The following is a 17,533-nucleotide window of genomic DNA, read 5'->3' as shown; positions in this document are numbered from 1 at the left end:
TTGGATGGTCTATAAAAAATACCCAGTAGAGTTATTGACCCCTTCCTGTTTCTAACTTCCGCCCACAGAGACTCAGTAGACAATCCCTCCATAACCTCCTCCTTTTCTGCAGCAGTGACACTATCTCTGATCAACAGTGCCACAGCCCCACCTCTTTTGCCTCCCTCCCTGTCCTTTCTGAAACATCTAAAGCCTGGCGCTCTAAGTAACTATTCCTGCCCCTGAGCCATCCAAGTCTCTGTAATGGCCACAACATCATAGCTCCAAGTACTGATTCACGCTCTAACCTCATCCACTTTGTTCATGATGCTTCTTGCATTAAAATAGACAATCTCAAACCATCGGTTTGAGCACATCCCTTCTCTATCACCTGCCTATCCTCCCTCTCACACTGTCTCCAAGCTTTCTCTATTTGTGAGCCAACTGCCCCTTCCACAGTCTCTTCAGTTCGGATCCCACCCCCCAGCAATCTTAGTTTAAACTCTCCCCAATAGCCTTGGCGAACCTCCCTGCCAGGATATTGGTTCCCCTCAGATTCAAGTGCAACCTGTCCTTTCTGTACGGGTCACACCTATCCCAAAAGAGGTTCCAATGATCCAGAAATCTGAATCCCTGCCCCCTGCTCTAATCCCTCAGCCACGTATTTATCCTTAATCTCACTTTATTCCTATACTCACTGTCACGTGGCCCAGACAGTAATCCAGAGATTACTACCTTTGTGGTCCTGCTTCTCAACTTCCTTCCTAATTCCTTGTAGTCTGTTTTCAGTACCTCCTCCCTTTTCCTACCTATATAGTTGGTACCAATATGTACCACGACCTCTGGCTGTTCACCTTCCCACTTCAGGATATCGCGGACGTGATCAGAAACATCCCGGACCCTGGCACCTGGGAGGCAAACTACCAACCGTGCTTCTTTCTTGTGTCATGGAAGTATCATATCAGTAAAATAATTGACAAATGTTAAGGGGCATTAAATATCCTTATGTGGGATTTCTTGAGGTGCTACACGAAATTCTCTGTAGACTATTTATATTTGTTTCTTTAGATCTGTACTCGATTATGGCTGGTTGGCTTATGGATTATCTTCTCCTTCAACTCTAAAATGTAAGGTCATCCCTGTTTCAGCTTTACTGGTTGGAATGGGATAATTACCCCTACAGTTGCCGAGGTTGAAGTTGATGTTAATGTATTGGATTAATTTGAGGGGCAGAGGAATGATCACCCTGTTGATAGCATGTTGGAAGACTGTTGGGAATATCACAAGAAGAGTGCTTTTAGCTTTGGGTGGCAGGGTTCTTATCACACGAGGAATATGGGTTTACCAGATTGTGCAATATGTCCCACTGCAGCTTTTTCGGTAACTCCACCTTGTTTTTCTTAATTCCAATGACTTTGTTTGATTTTAGGTTGCATGATTTGATGAAGTGCAGGCATCTAATATGCCCGAGAGTGTGTTGGCTCATCAGTATGTTAAGGAGAATTATTATGATATGTTAACCATTTTCACTGATGGATCAAAAGATAATTTTTCAGAATCAGAATCAGGTTTATTATCAAAAGACCCTTCTGACGTGAAATTTGTTAACTTAGCAGCAGCCGTTCAATGCAAAACATAATCTAACAAAGAGAGAAAAAAAATAATAAATAAAATAAAACATAATAAATAAACAAGTAAATCAATTACCTATATTGAATGGATTATTAAAAATGTGCAAAAGCAGAAATACTGTACATTAAAAAAGTGAGGTGGTGTCCAAAACTTCAAAGTCCATTTAGGAATCTGATGGCAGAGGGGAAGAAGCTGTTCCTGAATCGCTGAGCGTGTGCCTTTAGGCTTCTGTACCTCCTACCTGATGGTAACAGTGAGAAAAGGGCATGCCCTGGGTGCTGGAGGTCCTTAATGAGACACCGCTCCCTAAACATAGAAACATAGAAAACAGGTGCAGGAGTAGGCCATTTGGCTCTTTGAGCCTGCACCACCATTCAGTATGATCATGGCTGATCATCCAACTCAGAACCCTATACCTGCCTTCTCTCCATACCTCCTGATCCCTTTAGCCACAAGGGCCATATCTAAATCCTTTTAAATATAGCCAATGAACTGGTCTCAACTGTTTCCTGTGGCAGAGAATTCCACAGATTCACCACTCTCTGTGTGAAGAAGATTTTCCTCATCTCGGTCCTAAAAGGCTTCCGCTTTATCCTTAAACTGTGACCCCTCATTCTGGACTTCCCCAACATCGGGAACAATCTACCTGCATCTAGCCTGTCCAATCTGTTTAGAATTTTATACATTTCAATAAAATCCCCCTCAATCTTCTAAATTCCAGCGAGTATAAGCCTAGTCGATCCAGTCTTTCATCATATGAAAGCCCTGCCATCCCAGGAATCAATCTGGTGAACCTTCTTTGTACTCCCTCTATGGCAAGGATGTCTTTCCTCAGATTAGGGGACCAAAACTGCACGCAATACTCCAGGTGTGGTCTCACCAAGGCCTTGTACAACTGCAGTAGTACCTCCCTGCTCCTGTACTCGAATCCTCTCGCTATAAATGCCAGCATACCATTTGCCTTTTTCACCGCCTGCTGTACCTGCATGCCCACTTTCAATGACTGGTGTATAATGACACCCAGGTCTCATTGCACCTCCCCTTTTCCTAATCGGCCACCATTCAGATAATAATCTGTTTTCCTGTTTTTGCCACCAAAGTGGATAACCTCACATTTATCCACATTAAATTGCATCTGCCATGAATTTGCCCACTCACCTAACCTATCCAAGTCACCCTGCATCCTCTTAGCATCCTCCTCACAGCTAACACTGCTGCCCAGCTTCATGTCATCCGCAAACTTGGAGGTGCTGCATTTAATTCCCTCGTCTAAGTCATTAATATATATTGTAAACAACTGGGGTCCCAGCACTGAGCCTTGCGGTACCCCACTAGTCACTGCCTGCCATTCTGAAAAGGTCCCGTTTATTCCCACTCTTTGCTTCCTGTCTGCCAACCAATTCTCTATCCACATCAATACCATACCCCCAATACCGTGCACTTTAAGTTTGCACACTAATCTCCTGTGTGGGACCTTGTCAAAAGCCTTTTGAAAATCCAAATATACCACATCCACTGGTTCTCCCCTATCCACTTTACTAGTTACATCCTGAAAAAATTCTATGAGATTCGTCAGACATGATTTTCCTTTCACAAATCCACGCTGACTTTGTCTGATGATTTCACCACTTTCCAAATACGCTGTTATCACATCTTTGATAACTGACTCTAGCATTTTCCCCACCACCGATGTCTGGCTATCCGGTCTATAATTCCCCAGTTTCTCTCTCCCTCCTTTTTTACAAAGCGGGGTTACATTAGCCACCCTCCAATCCTCAGGAACTAATCCAGAATCTAAAGAGTTTTGAAAAATTATCACTAATGCATCCACTATTTCTTGGGCTATTTCCTTAGCGCTCTGGGATGCAGACCATCTGGCCCTGAGGATTTATCTGCCTTTAATCCCTTCAATTTACCTAACACCACTTCCCTACTAACATGTATTTCCCTCAGTTCCTCCATCTCACTAGACCCTCGGTCCCCTACTACATTTGTATTTCCGGAAGATTATTTATGTCCTCCTTAGTGATGACAGAACCAAAGTAGTTATTCAATTGGTCTGCCATGTCCTTGTTCCCCATGATCAATTCACCTGTTTCTGACTGTAAGGGACCTACATTTGTCTTAACCAATCTTTTTCTTTTCACATATCTATAAAAGCTTTTACAGTCAGTTTTTATGTTCCCTGCCAGTTTTCTCTCATAATCTTTTTTCCCTTTCCTAATTAAGCCCTTTGTCCTCCTCTGCTGAACTCTGAATTTCTCCCAGTCCTCAGGTGAGCCGCTTTTTCTGGCTAATTTGTATGTTTCTTCTTTGGAATTGATACTATCCCTAATTTCCCTTGTCAGCCATGAGTGCACTACCTTCCCTGGTTTATGTCATGGGTACTTTGTAGGCTAGTACCCAAGATGGAGCTGACTAGATTTACAACCCAAGCTGGAACCAATTAAATTTACCACCCTCTGAAACTTCTTTCTTTCTGTCCTGTGCAGTAGCCCCTCCATACCAGACAGTGATGCAGCCTGTCAGAATGCTCTCCACAGTACAACTATAGAAATTAACTGGGAATGTTGAATTGGCTGTTTTTGTACCTGAATTACAGGTAACGTCTTACCTACCATCTATCAGTATTTACAGTAGAATTGGTTGCCATCATTTTGAGCTTGCAGAGGGTGGAGGAAATTTGCCCTTGCAAAATTGTAAACTGTTCAGATTCTTTTTCGGTTTTGACTAGTGGTAGGTCAGATTTACTACTGGAAGTTCTTCAAACTTTATTTCATATTCAAAGTATTGGTTTACCTGTCTCTTCTTATCGGTCCCTGCACATAGAGGCATTGAGGGAAATGAGCGGGTTGACTTTTTGGCCAAAAAAACTGTTAGAAGTTCAATTGTGGATATAGACCTTCCACTTAGGGGTTGGTGGGGCTAAGAATTGGGGGATTATGGCAAGGCTTGTGGTATAATGGGATGGGCATAAGGGGAGACAGCTTTACAGAATACGTAAACCCTAATGCAAGAAGGGGGTAAAACAAGAAGGGGAGGAATTATATTGATTCGACTTAGAATTGGGCATAATATGCTTAATTATTCCTTATACCTTGTAGGAAAACATCATTCTGGGATGTGTAGGTGTTGTCATCATTATGAAACAGTTGAATACATTCTTTTACAATGTGAAACTTATAAGGTTGAAAGAAAGTAAATGCTGGCTGCAATACTATCTTTGGGAGTTGATAGTTTTCATTTAAAAGCTTTCCTAGCTTATGGAAGTGACTTTAATTTAATTCACAATATTGTCTTATACGGCTTTCTGGGGGTAATTTAGTTTCCATTTGAAAAGAACTAGATTTATTTCCGAACTCTCTACACCACACTCCAATCCTGTTGGCGGTAATGCATCTTCAAGTTGGACTGCCATTAAAAGTCAGTAGAAGGCCCAGTTGTCAATTGAAAACCCACTTGTGATTTCATCTAGTGCTCGTTTTCTGCTCAGATTCTCGATCCAGTTTGAAGCCGTGTCTGCATTCTAGCCTTCATATATTCCAGCATTTGGGTCCAAGCTATTCTCGTCAAGAACTCTGGTTACAGTACGATTTAGCCAGTGTGGACCCAGAGGGGTATCAGAGGCTCTCATCTGCTGTGACCAGTCATAGTGAAGATATTTCCCGACAGGGCCTGGAGATACATGACCTCCAGGTAGCCATTGGTCAACTTTTGCAAGGATGAGCCAGAGTCGCTTCAGAGACCCAGCCTGCCCACTCTGGAGCCCGTATATCTTCCGATCCTGGAGAGATTCGATGGTGACCCGGGTTCTTACACAGTTTCCTCATCCAGTGCTTGTCAGTGTTTAGGCTTGAGCCGTCCCAATTCCCTTCAGAGCACAGAAAGGTGTCCTTCAGTATCTCTCTTCTAACTGGGAAAGCCTGGACTTGGGCCGCTGCCCATTGGGAACACAGGTTGGAGATTTGTTTGGTCTCGGAGGAATTCATACCTGCCATGAAGGAGGTGTTTCGTCACTGCGCTAGAGCAAGCCAAGCCTCAGACCTGGGGGGTTGCGGTCAGTGGCTGGCTACGCGATTGAATTGAATTTCCGCCCTTGGCCCAGAAGAGTGGTTGGAGCGGGGAGTCCTTGGCCATGCTATACCGCTACGGACTCCCAAGGTAAATTGAAGGATCCCCTCGCCTTGGGAGAGCTAGCAGAGAACTTAGAGGTTCTCATTGACCAGTCCATCCATCTCGATTATCGTCTGGCAGAGCGTAAGTGGGACTGCGTCATGAGGTCGAAGAGGGCTAGCCCAAGCCCGGACTCAATGCATCATTGTTCCGCTCCCCATCCTTGGACCATGACCTGCCCATCGCCTGCTTAAGATCCAGTTGAACCTCTTCAGGTCACTTGCACTCGACTCTCCACCGATGAGAGGTCCCGGGGCCGGAGTCAAAGTTGCTGTTTTTACTGCGGGGAAGCAGATCACTTGCAGGCCAAGTGTCTGAAGCTGCAGCCACCTGGGAACTGTTCAGGCCATCCAGCGTCGGGAGGACTATGACAGTAGCAGTCCCTACTCTCAACCCCACAGATTCTGGTTTCGTGCTGAAGGCCGAGTTCACCTGAGATAAGAACCTGAGGCAGGTGAAGGCTTTTGTGAGCTCTGGGGCAGCGGGTAATTTTCCAGATAGAGGAACCACCATTCAGTTGCGAGGGTGAGTCTATCCCTGCTCCAGCCAATAGGCCCATACGAATCCAAACTAAGTCCAGTCAGGGATGTGCTGGAATGAGATTTCTAAAGAGGAAACCAAGGAGGCATCCAAGCAGTCTGGAACTCTAGCAGGTAAGCCAAAGGACTCCATTCGCCAGGTCCCATCTAAGAAGAAGGCGCCAAGGTGGAGATCCTTGGAATTTTGTCCCAGGAGCACAAGGACCATTTACCGCACCTTGCTGCTGATGTCTGAGGAGACGGACGAAGATTTGAACCGTGATTTGGTTTCTGTTTTCACTGAAGGCTCTGTTGGACGTGTGTGTGTGTGTGTGTGTGTGTGTGGGGGGGGGGGTGGGCGCTCTGGAGTCGGCTGAAGCACCCCCGCTACAGACGGAGTCTCAGGAGTCATCCTCGGAGGAAGGTCCCGGGATAATTGCAGCACCCAAGCCAGTACAATCCCTTCCATTTACAAGGATTTGGAAGAGGTCTTCAGTAAGGGAGAGGCCTCCAATCTTACAGCGCACCGACTCTACGACTATGCAATAGATCTACTGCCTGGTACTTGTTCTCTGCGAGGTCGATTATACGCGCTCTCAGGCCCGGAGAGAGGCGCTATGGAGGAGTATATTAAGGAGGCTCTTGCCCTGGGATTCAATTGGCCTTCCATCTCTCCAACAGGCACTGGCTTCTTCCTTACATGGAAGAAGGATGGATGTCTGTGGCTTTGCATTGATTATCGGGACTGAATCGCACAATGGTCAAGAATTCTTGCCCCCTATCACTCATGAACACAGCTTTCGAGATTCTCCAAGGGAGCTAAGAGCTCTTTTATCGTATGGACGGACCACAAGAACCTGGTTTATATTCAGGAGGCTGAAAGACAGAATTCCGGGCAGGCTAGATGATCTCTTTAATTTCATCCTGGCCTACCAAACAGGATCTAAGAAGGGTTAGGGTTAAGATCCCCATCTCCCCAATGCATACCCCATTCGCCCGAATGCGCACCTCGCTCGCCCAAATATACAGCCGCCTCTCACCCAATACACACCCACCTCTGGACTGTGCGGGCGGTCAGAAAATCATCCCTCTTGTGCATATTGATCTCGTCACTCGAGATGAGAGATTTCAGGCTGAAGCATTGACTGTTTATTCCCCTCTATAGATGCTGCCTGACGTTGAGTTCCTCCAGAATCGTATGGTGATTGGAGGAAGGTATGGCGGAGTAGTACCTTTACACAGAGTAGAGGGTGCCAAGGGCTTGTGGTAAAGGCCATCAGCATCATCATTATCTACCATGCAGCACGATATGGTTTTCCATGATCATGTCTCTTCTTGGCATTTTCTCTACTGAAGTGGTTTGCCATTTCCTCCTTCTGGACAGTGTCTTTACAAGACGGGTGACACCAGCCATTATCAATACTCTTCAGAGATTGTCTGCCTGGAGTCAGTGGTTGCATCACCAGGACTTGTGATTTGCACCAGCTACTCGTACGACCATCCACCACCTGCTCCCGTGGCTTGGGGTGGGTGTGTGTGTGTGTTTGGGGTGGGGGAGCTAAGCAGGCGCTACACCTTGCACAAGGGTGACCCGCAGACTAGCGGGGCAAAGGGGTGCCTTACACCTTGCCTGGTAGAGACACCCCACCACCCAGAAGCCATCAGCGGCATTTAACAGACTCTTAGATAGGCACATGGATGACGGGAAAATCTAGGGCTGTGTGGGAGGGAAGGGTTGGAATGAATTGAGAGTAGGTTAAAAGGTCGGCCAAAGGGCCTGTACCGTGCTGTAATGTTCCATGTTCTATGTAACACCTTCTCTGGGACTCAACACCCAGAGTCCGGGCCCGGGGTAGTCTCCACACCGCTTCCCACGGCCGGAGCTCTACTGTCCCCGGAAGGCGGATCTGGAGACTCTCGGACCGTGCAGAGAGAGCGGGAAAATGGCTTCGGCCTGCTGCACCTTTTCCCTGCCTCCATCTGCACTGAGCAACCGATTTCATAGCAAACACCAGCGCATGGATTCCCATCATCAGGAATGTTGACTGGGACAGACGGACGTACAGCGCCACCTGGTGGAGTCACTGGGATGGGACTTGGTGGCCAGGACGAGGGAATCATAAACAGAATCATCCCTATCTGCTTTAAGCAACACACACAAAATGCTGGTGGAACGCAGTGGGCCAGACAGCATCTATAGAAAAAAGCATGAGGGTCTCGGGCCGAAACGTCGACTGTCCTTCTTCCTATAGATGCTGCCTGGCCCGCTGCGTTCCACCAGCATTTTGTGTGTGTTGCTTGAATTTCCAACATCTGCAGATTTCCTCGTGTTCCTGTCTGCTTTACTGCAGCTTTCACAATATGTCTGTGTGCTCTAATTCAGTGTTGACAGTGAACCTGTGTGCTCTAATTCAGAATCAGAACCAAGTTTAATATCACCGGCATATGTCGCGAAATCTGTTCTCTTTGCGGCAATACATAATAACAGAAAACAAAACTGTGAATGACAGTAGGTATGAAGATATAAAATAGTTCCTGGGTTCAATGTCCATTCAAAAATCGGATGGCAGAGGGGAAGAAGCTGTTCCTGAATCGATGAGTATGCATTTTTATGCTTCTGTACCTCCTTCCCGTGGTAACAATGAGAAGCGGTCAGGTACCAGGCGATGGAGGTCCTTCATAACGTATGCCACCTTTTTGAGACATCCCTCCTTGAAGATGTCCTGGATACTACAGTGGCTAGTGCCCATGGTGGAGCGGACTGAGTTGACACCTTTCTGCAGTTTATTTCGATCCTGCGCGGTGCAGCCCCCATACCAGACGGTGATGCAGCCAGTTAGAATGCTCTCCACGCTACATCTGTAGAACTTTGCGAGGGAAAGTCACTTAGACCACATTTCTTCCCCATTCTGATGTTTGGACTGAACAATAATTCAATCTCTTGATCTTGTCCGCATGTATTTATGCATTGAGATGCTGCCACGTGGTTGGCTGATTAGATATTTGCATTAACGAGCGGGGGTACAGGTGTACCTAATAAAGTGGTCACCGAGACTTTGGACGCAGAGCAAATCCCAAAGTCTGTATTCATTATACCTGCGTGGTCTACTTCAGTGTTCACTGTGAGCTCTGAGTGCAGTTCATAATGAATCTGTGCTCCAATTCAAAATCTGCCTGCTCTAATTCAGCCATTGCAGTGAATCCGCAGGTACTTACGGTCACAGAGAATCTGCGTGCTGAATTCAGAGTTCACTGTGAATCTGTGTGCTCTAATTCGGTCTTCATTGTGAATCTGTGTGCTCTAATTCAGTCTTCATTGTGAATCTGTGTGCTCTAATTCGGTCTTCACTATGAATCTACAAGCACAAATTCAGTGTTCACGATGATTTGTGCTCTAATTGTAACGAAACCCAATTTCTCTCGGGATCAATAAGGTATGACTATGACTATGAATTCAGAGTTCAGAGTGAATTGTGTGCTCTAATTCGGCGTTCACTGCCAATCTGTGTGCTCTAATACAGTGTCCACATTGAATCTGCTTACTCTAATTCTGTGTCACTCTGAATCTGCATGCTCTAATTCAGTGTTCAGAGTGAATTGTGTGCTCTAATTTGGTGTTCACTGTCAATCTGCGTGCTCTAATACAGTGTCCACAGTGAAACTGTCCCCTAATTCAATGTCACCCTGATTCTGCGTGCTCTAATTCAGTGACCACAATGAATATGTGCTCTAATTTAGTTTTCTCTATGAAACTGTGTGCTCTAATTCTGTCTTCACATTGAATCTGCTTGCTGTAAAGCAGTGTTCACTGTGAACACGCATTCTCTAATTCAGTGATCACAGTGAATCTGCATGCTCTATTTCTGTCCCAAACAAGAGAAAATCTGCATATGCTGGAAATCCGAGCAACACACACAAAATAGCCAGAGAAAGTGGCTCACCTGAGGACTGGGAGAAATTCAGAGTTCAGCAGAGGAGGACAAAGGGCTTAATTAGGAAGGGGAAAAAAGATTATGAGAGAAAACTGGCAGGGAACATAAAAACTGACTGTAAAAGCTTTTATAGATATGTAAAAAGGAAAAGACTGGTAAAGACAAATGTAGGTCTCCTACAGACAGAAACAGGTGAATTGATTATGGGGAGCAAGGACATGGCAGACCAATTGAATAACTATTTTGGTTCTGTCTTCACTAAGGAGGACATAAATAATCTTCCAGAAATAGTAGGGGACAGAGGGTCCAGTGAGATGGAGGAACTGAGCAAAATACATGTTAGTAGAGAAGTGGTGTTAGGTAAATTGAAGGGATTGAAGGCAGATAAATCCCCAGGGCCAGATGGTCTGCATCCTAGAGTGCTTAAGGAAGTAGCCCAAGAAATAGTGGATGCATTAGTGATAATTTTTCAAAACTCGTTACATTCTGGACTAGTTCCTGAGGATTGGAGGGTGGCTACTGTAACCCCACTTTTTAAAAAAGGAGGGAGAGAGAAACCAGGGAATTATAGACCAGTTAGCCTAACGTCGGTGGTGGGGAAACTGCTGGAGTCAGTTATCAAAGATGTGATAACAGCACATTTGGAAAGCGGTGAAATCATCGGACAAAGTCAGCATGGATTTGTGAAAGGAAAATCATGTCTGACGAATCTCATAGAATTTTTTCAGGATGTAACTAGTAGAGTGGATAGGGGAGAACCAGTGGATGTGGTATATTTGGATTTTCAAAAGGCTTTTGACAAGGTCCCACACAGGAGATTAGTGTGCAAACTTAAAGCACACGGTATTGGGGGTAAGGTATTGATGTGGATGGAGAATTGGTTAGCAGACAGGAAGCAAAGAGTGGGAATAAACGGGACCTTTCCAGAATGGCAGGCAGTGACTAGTGGGGTACCGCAAGGCTCAGTGCTGGGACCCCAGTTGTTTACAATATATATTAATGACTTGGATGAGGGAATTAAATGCAGCATCTCTAAGTTTGCGAATGACACGAAGCTGGGTGGCAGTGTTAGCTGTGAGGAGGATGCTAGGAGGATGCAGGGTGACTTGGATAGGTTGGGTGAGTGGGCAAATTCATGGCAGATGCAATTTAATGTGGATAAATGTGAAGTTATCCACTTTGGTGGCAAAAACAGGAAAACAGATTATTATCTGAATGGTGGCCGATTAGGAAAAGGGGAGGTGCAATGAGACCTGGGTGTCATTATACACCAGTCATTGAAAGTGGGCATGCAGGTACAGCAGGCGGTGAAAAAGGCAAATGGTATGCTGGCATTTATAGCGAGAGGATTCGAGTACAGGAGCAGGGAGGTACTACTGCAGTTGTACAAGGCCTTGGTGAGACCACACCTGGAGTATTGCGTGCAGTTTTGGTCCCCTAATCTGAGGAAAGACATCCTTGCCATAGAGGGAGTACAAAGAATGTTCACCAGATTGATTCCTGGGATGGCAGGACTTTCATATGAAGAAAGACTGGATGAACTGGGCTTGTACTCGTTGGAATTTAGAAGATTGAGGGGGGATCTGATTGAGACGTATAAAATCCTAAAGGGATTGGACAGGCTAGATGCAGGAAGATTGTTCCCGATGTTGGGGAAGTCCAGAGCAAGGGGTCACAGTTTGAGGATAAAGGGGAAGCCTTTTAGGACTGAGATTAGGAAAAACTTCTTCACACAGAGAGTGGTGAATCTGTGGAATTCTCTGCCACAGGAAACAGTTGAGACCAGTTCATTGGCTATATTTAAGAGGGAGTTAGATATAGCCCTTGTGGCTACGGGGATCAGGGGGTATGGAGGGAAGGCTGGGGCGGGGTTCTGAGTTGGATGATCAGCCATGATCATAATAAATGGCGGTGCAGGCTCAAAGGGCCGAATGGCCTACTCCTGCACCTATTTTCTATGTTTCTATGTTTCTAAAATACTGGAGGAACTCAACAGGCCAGGCAGCGTCTATGGAAAAAAATACAGTCGACGTTTCGGACTGAACCCTTTGGGAGGACTGTGTTCATTGTGAATCTTCATGCTCCAATTCAGTGTTCGCTGTGAATCGACATGGTCTAATTCAATGTTCACATTGAATCTGTGTCCTAATTCACTGTTCACCGTGAATCCATGTGCTCTAATTCAGTGTTTACTTGTGGACCTGCATACTCTAATTCAGTGTTCACAGTGAATCTGCATGCTCTAATTCAGTGTTCACTGTGAATCTGTGTGCTCTAATTCAGTGTCACTGAATCTGCGTGCTGTAATTCAGTGTTCACTGTGAATCTGTGTGCTCTAATTCATGTTCACTGTGAATCTGTGTGCTCTAATTCAGTGTTTACTTGCGGACCTGCATACTCTAATTCAGTGTTCACAGTGAATCTGTGTGCTCTAATTCAGTGTCACTGAATCTGCGTGCTGTAATTCAGTGTTCACTGTGAATCTGTGTGCTCTAATTCAGTGTTTACTTGTGGACCTGCATACTCTAATTCAGTGTTCACTGTGAATCTGTGTGCTCTAATTCAGTGTCACTGAATCTGCGTGCTGTAATTCAGTGTTCACTGTGAATCTGTGTGCTCTAATTCAGTGCTGACTGTGAATCTGTGTGTTCTAATTCAGTGTTCACTGTGAATCTTCGTGCCATAATTGTGTTTGCCATGGATCTGCGTGCACTAATTCAGTGTTCACTGTGAATCTGTGTGCCCTAATTCAGTGACCACAGTGAAACTGCATGCTCTAATTCAGTGTTTACTGTGAATTTGCGTGCTGTAATTCAGTGTTACTGAATCTGCATACTCTCAGTGTTCACTATGAATCTGCGTGCTCTCATTCAGTGTTTACTGTGAATATGGGCACTATAATTCAGTGTTCACAGTGGATCTGTGCTCTAATGCAGTGTTCATTGTGAACCTTCATGCCATACTTCAGTGTTTGCCATGGATCTGCGTGCTCTAATTCAGAGTTTACTCTGAATCTGCGTGCTCTAATTCAGTGTTCACTCTGAATCTGAGTTCTTTAATTCAGATTTCTCATTAACAGGCTCCACTTGTAGCCAGTTTGATAATTATTTATTTTTATATAATTAAAATTTATGGTTAAATAAAAAAAGCAGTGAAATATCCACTTGTTATATATCAGCACAAAAGCTCCAATGATAACATAGTTTTCATTAGGTCTAAGGAAATTCCTGACATACAGGAGGTATCTAATAAAGTGGCCACTGAGTGTATGTTTGTTCTGATCTTCTGCTGCTGTAGCCCATCCAACTTCAAGGTTCAACATGTTGTGCATTCGGAGATGCTCTTCTCACACCACGGTTGTTTTTTTGTTGTAATTTATTTTTTATTGAAAATCATCATCAAACAAACATTTCCATAAGATGTATTTCAGATACTGTACATATATATCATATAATCATATTGGTCACAAATCTCCACATAATATTTATCTGAGGTATACACTTATAGAAAGGAGAGGAAAGAAAGAACAATCGAAAGAAGAAAACTATGTACAAAGTAGGGTGTGATTTTTTTACAACATGTTCATCGACTTGTGAGAATAATATCAGGCCTATGAGGTGTTATGTAGTTAAATCATTTTTTCCAGTGTGAATAAAATTGTTCCAACTTATGATTAACAGATGCTGTTATCTTCTCCATTTTGTAAATGTCCATTGTAATTTCCATCCATATATTTAAAGTTGGGCTCTCCTGTGATAATCATTTCCTGGTAAGGGTCTTTTTACCAGCCACCAGCAGTACATTCATTAAATATTTATCTCTTTTCAACCATTCTTGAGGTATATACCCAAAATATATGGTTTTACTCTCTAAGGGTATTTCACATTTAAAGATGTCTTGTAGGGCATTATGTATCCCACTCCAATAGTCTTTGATAATGGGGCATTCCCGGAAAATATGATAATGGTTTGCATTTTGATTTCCACAATTTCTCCAGCAAACAGGGGGGTTACTATCATAATGGGATTTCTGAGAGGGTGTAATAAAATATCTTATCAAGTTTTTCCACCCGAACTCCCTCCATTTCTGTGAACTGGTACACCTCCATTGTTACCTCCATATTAACGTCCATTCTTCCTCAGATATTATTATCCCTCCTTCCTTCTCCCATTTTGCTTTAATGTATGAAGTTGAATGTGTTTTAAGATTTGACAAACCCTTATACACACTTGAAATTATTCTACTACCATTGTCTGAATTATATGCTTTTCTAAATAGCTCTATCAAACATGTACTTGCCTTGGTTACATTTTTAACCTTCCTATTAACATACTGTTGCATCTGTAAATACCAGTGAAAGTCTTGTTTTTCTAATAAGTATTTCTCTTTGAGCATTTCAAAACTGAACAGTGTTCCTTCTTTCATTATATTACAAATAGCTGTTATTCCTTTAGCTGTCCAGTCCTTAAATCTAGCATCCAGCTTATTTGGCGTAAAATCAGAGTCATATGCACACCATTTAAGAATTGCAATGTCTCTCTCTACTTTATATTCTTTTATAATAGTTTTCCATATTTTAAGAGTCAATTTCACCCACAGGTTGTCAATATTATTTATATAGCTTTGTAGGTTGTTATCAGCCAAAATTGCCTGTATGGGGATGGAAAGTATCCTCTCCTCAATGTTTTTCCATTGAACGTCATATGATGGATTGCACCAGCATATCACGGCTCTCAACTGTGCTGCAAAATAATAATCTCTAAGAGAAGGTAGGCCCCATCACCCCTTTTCCTTGGCTAATTGCAAAGTTTTGAGACGAACCTTAGGCCTTTTACCTTGCCATATATATCTTGATAGCATCTTGTTCCATTCATTGAATTGATTTTGGTTAATCTCTATTGGTAGGGTCTGAAAGAGATATAGTAGTCTGGGCAGTATATTCATTTTAATAGATTTAATCCTTGAACTGAGACCAAGAAAAGGAATTAGGTTCCATCTAATTATATCTTCCTTAATTTTTTTTATATATAGGCTGATAATTTGTCCAAATATTTGACGGACTCTGTTTGCCATGCCCAAGGATATCTACTTTCAATTTGTCTTGGTGGGCTATAGTTATATGAAAGTAGTTGGGTTTTATCTATGTTGATCTTGTATCCTGATAATTGGCCATACTGTTCAAAGGATTGCATCAATTTAGGTAAAGACTATGTTGGTTGCCCTAGATAGATCAAAATGTCATCCGCGTAACAGGCCAATTTATGCTCTGTCCCTTTAATAGTAATTCCCCTGATATCTTCATTTTGTCTGATGTTTTGAGCTAATGGTTCCAGATATAATGCGAAGAGTAGCGGTGACCATGCACAACCCCGTCTCGTGCCCCTTTCTAGGGTAAAACTATTTGATAAATATCCATTGATTTTAATCCTGGCAGTAGGATCGTCATATAGTGCCTGTATAGTTTTAATAATTGTGTCATGTAGACCAAATCTATGTCAAACTCTGTAAAGAAAATTTCAATTAACCGAATCAAATGCCTTTTCAGCGTCCACGCTTATCACTATTGTTTCTGTGTAGCCAAACTATTAATTTCATTCCTAATTTTTAATATTTCCTGCGCCAATCTCAATTTGTGTTTTTTTCTAGTTCCTTCAGCTTATTTTGTAATTCCTCTAATGTTTTATTCCTTATTTTTTTTCTTATCACTATAATTTTCCCTCTTAAGACAGCATTCAGAGTATCCCATAGAATATGAGGTGAAACCTCTCCATTATCATTGAATTCTAAGTAAAGACCAATTTCTTTTTTAATTTGTTCCTTAAAATAGGGATCATTCAGTAGACTTGAATTTAGTTTCCATATAGTATTCTTTGGTTGTTGGTCAAAATCAACAGATAAATATATAGGTGCATGGTCACTTACGTCTATTGTCCCAATTCCACAGGTGATTATTTTGTCTCTATCTTTTCCAAATGTTATGAAATAGTCTATTCTTGTATATACGGAATGGGGAGCAGAATAATGAGTGTAATCCCTTCTGTCGGGGAAAAGGTCCCTCCATATATCAGTCAGACCAACATCCACAAAAAGAGTGTTAACTTTCTTATGTAAGGACTTAGTTTCATAAGTTTTTCTATTGGAAGAGTCTAGCTTTGGTTGTCATTGTAAATTTAAGTCTCCCCCACATATCAAGAGACCTTCTGTTTCTGTTACCATAATATTAGTAATTTTCTGGAAGAAACTAATATCACTTCCTGGGGTGCATATATATTCAATAAAGTAACTGGATTTCCATCTATATTCCGCCTTACCAGAATATATCTGCCCTCCTTATCTCGCATTTTGAATATTAGTGAATTTGCAAATTAGTGAAGCCCATTCTCTTTAATTTTCCATGCTCATTATCACTTAAGTGAGTTTCGTGTAAATATACTACATGGGCTTGTTCTTTTTTCCTTTTTGATAGAATTTTACTGCGCTTGACTGGATTCAACAGCCCATTGACATTAAAAGAAATGAATTTTACTTTGTCCTTAGCCATGTGTATTTATCTGTTAGTATGTCATCAAAATTTGCAGAATATAACTTAATTGAACTACTTCCTGAACAAATAAGAGCCAAGAAACGCAAATAATAAAAAAAAGGTAACGAAGGTGTGATTCCAAGGCTGGGGTCGCTAGATGACCCTGGGTTGAGCTAGAAGAGAAGTCTAGCCGTGGGGGATAATCCCTCCTACCTGTGAGTTGAGGGCCACCGCTGCAGTACCTATAAAAGTAATTAAAAAATCTATGTCCATTACACAGAAATGATTTCCCTGTGTATTCCTCCCATGTATATATTCTCATTTAGGTGGGGAAAAAGGAATGAATGAATGAATTTTAAAAAATTGAGTAATATAAAATCCACATTATAATACGTATTTCTCGAGATAGGTATATCACCATCTATCTTTGCTTCCATTTAGTTTATCAGCACTTCTAAAATTAGTCAAACCTTATGGCTATTCTGGAGGAGGTGAGGGCTGTCCTTGGAGAACTGACAGTCTCTTCCTAATATCCTTCTCTTGTCCTGCTCCCGTCCCCTGCTTTCTCGGATCTCTTACTATTTCCCAAGCAGATTGGTAAAACTGCTCAGCCTGACTTTCCCCTGGTTTGACCACGCTAATGGACAGTCCTCTTTTGTTCATGTCTGTAGTTGCCTCTTCCACCGTCTGGTATAGTCGTATCCCTTCTTGGTAAAATACCCTCAGTTTAGCAGGGTACGGGATTTGGAATTTAATCTTTTCTTGCTTTAATATTC

The sequence above is a fragment of the Mobula birostris genome, chromosome 2, assembly GCF_030028105.1.
Source record: "Mobula birostris isolate sMobBir1 chromosome 2, sMobBir1.hap1, whole genome shotgun sequence".
NCBI classification, from domain to species: Eukaryota; Metazoa; Chordata; class Chondrichthyes; order Myliobatiformes; family Myliobatidae; genus Mobula; species Mobula birostris.
This window is presented reverse-complemented; position numbering follows the sequence as displayed.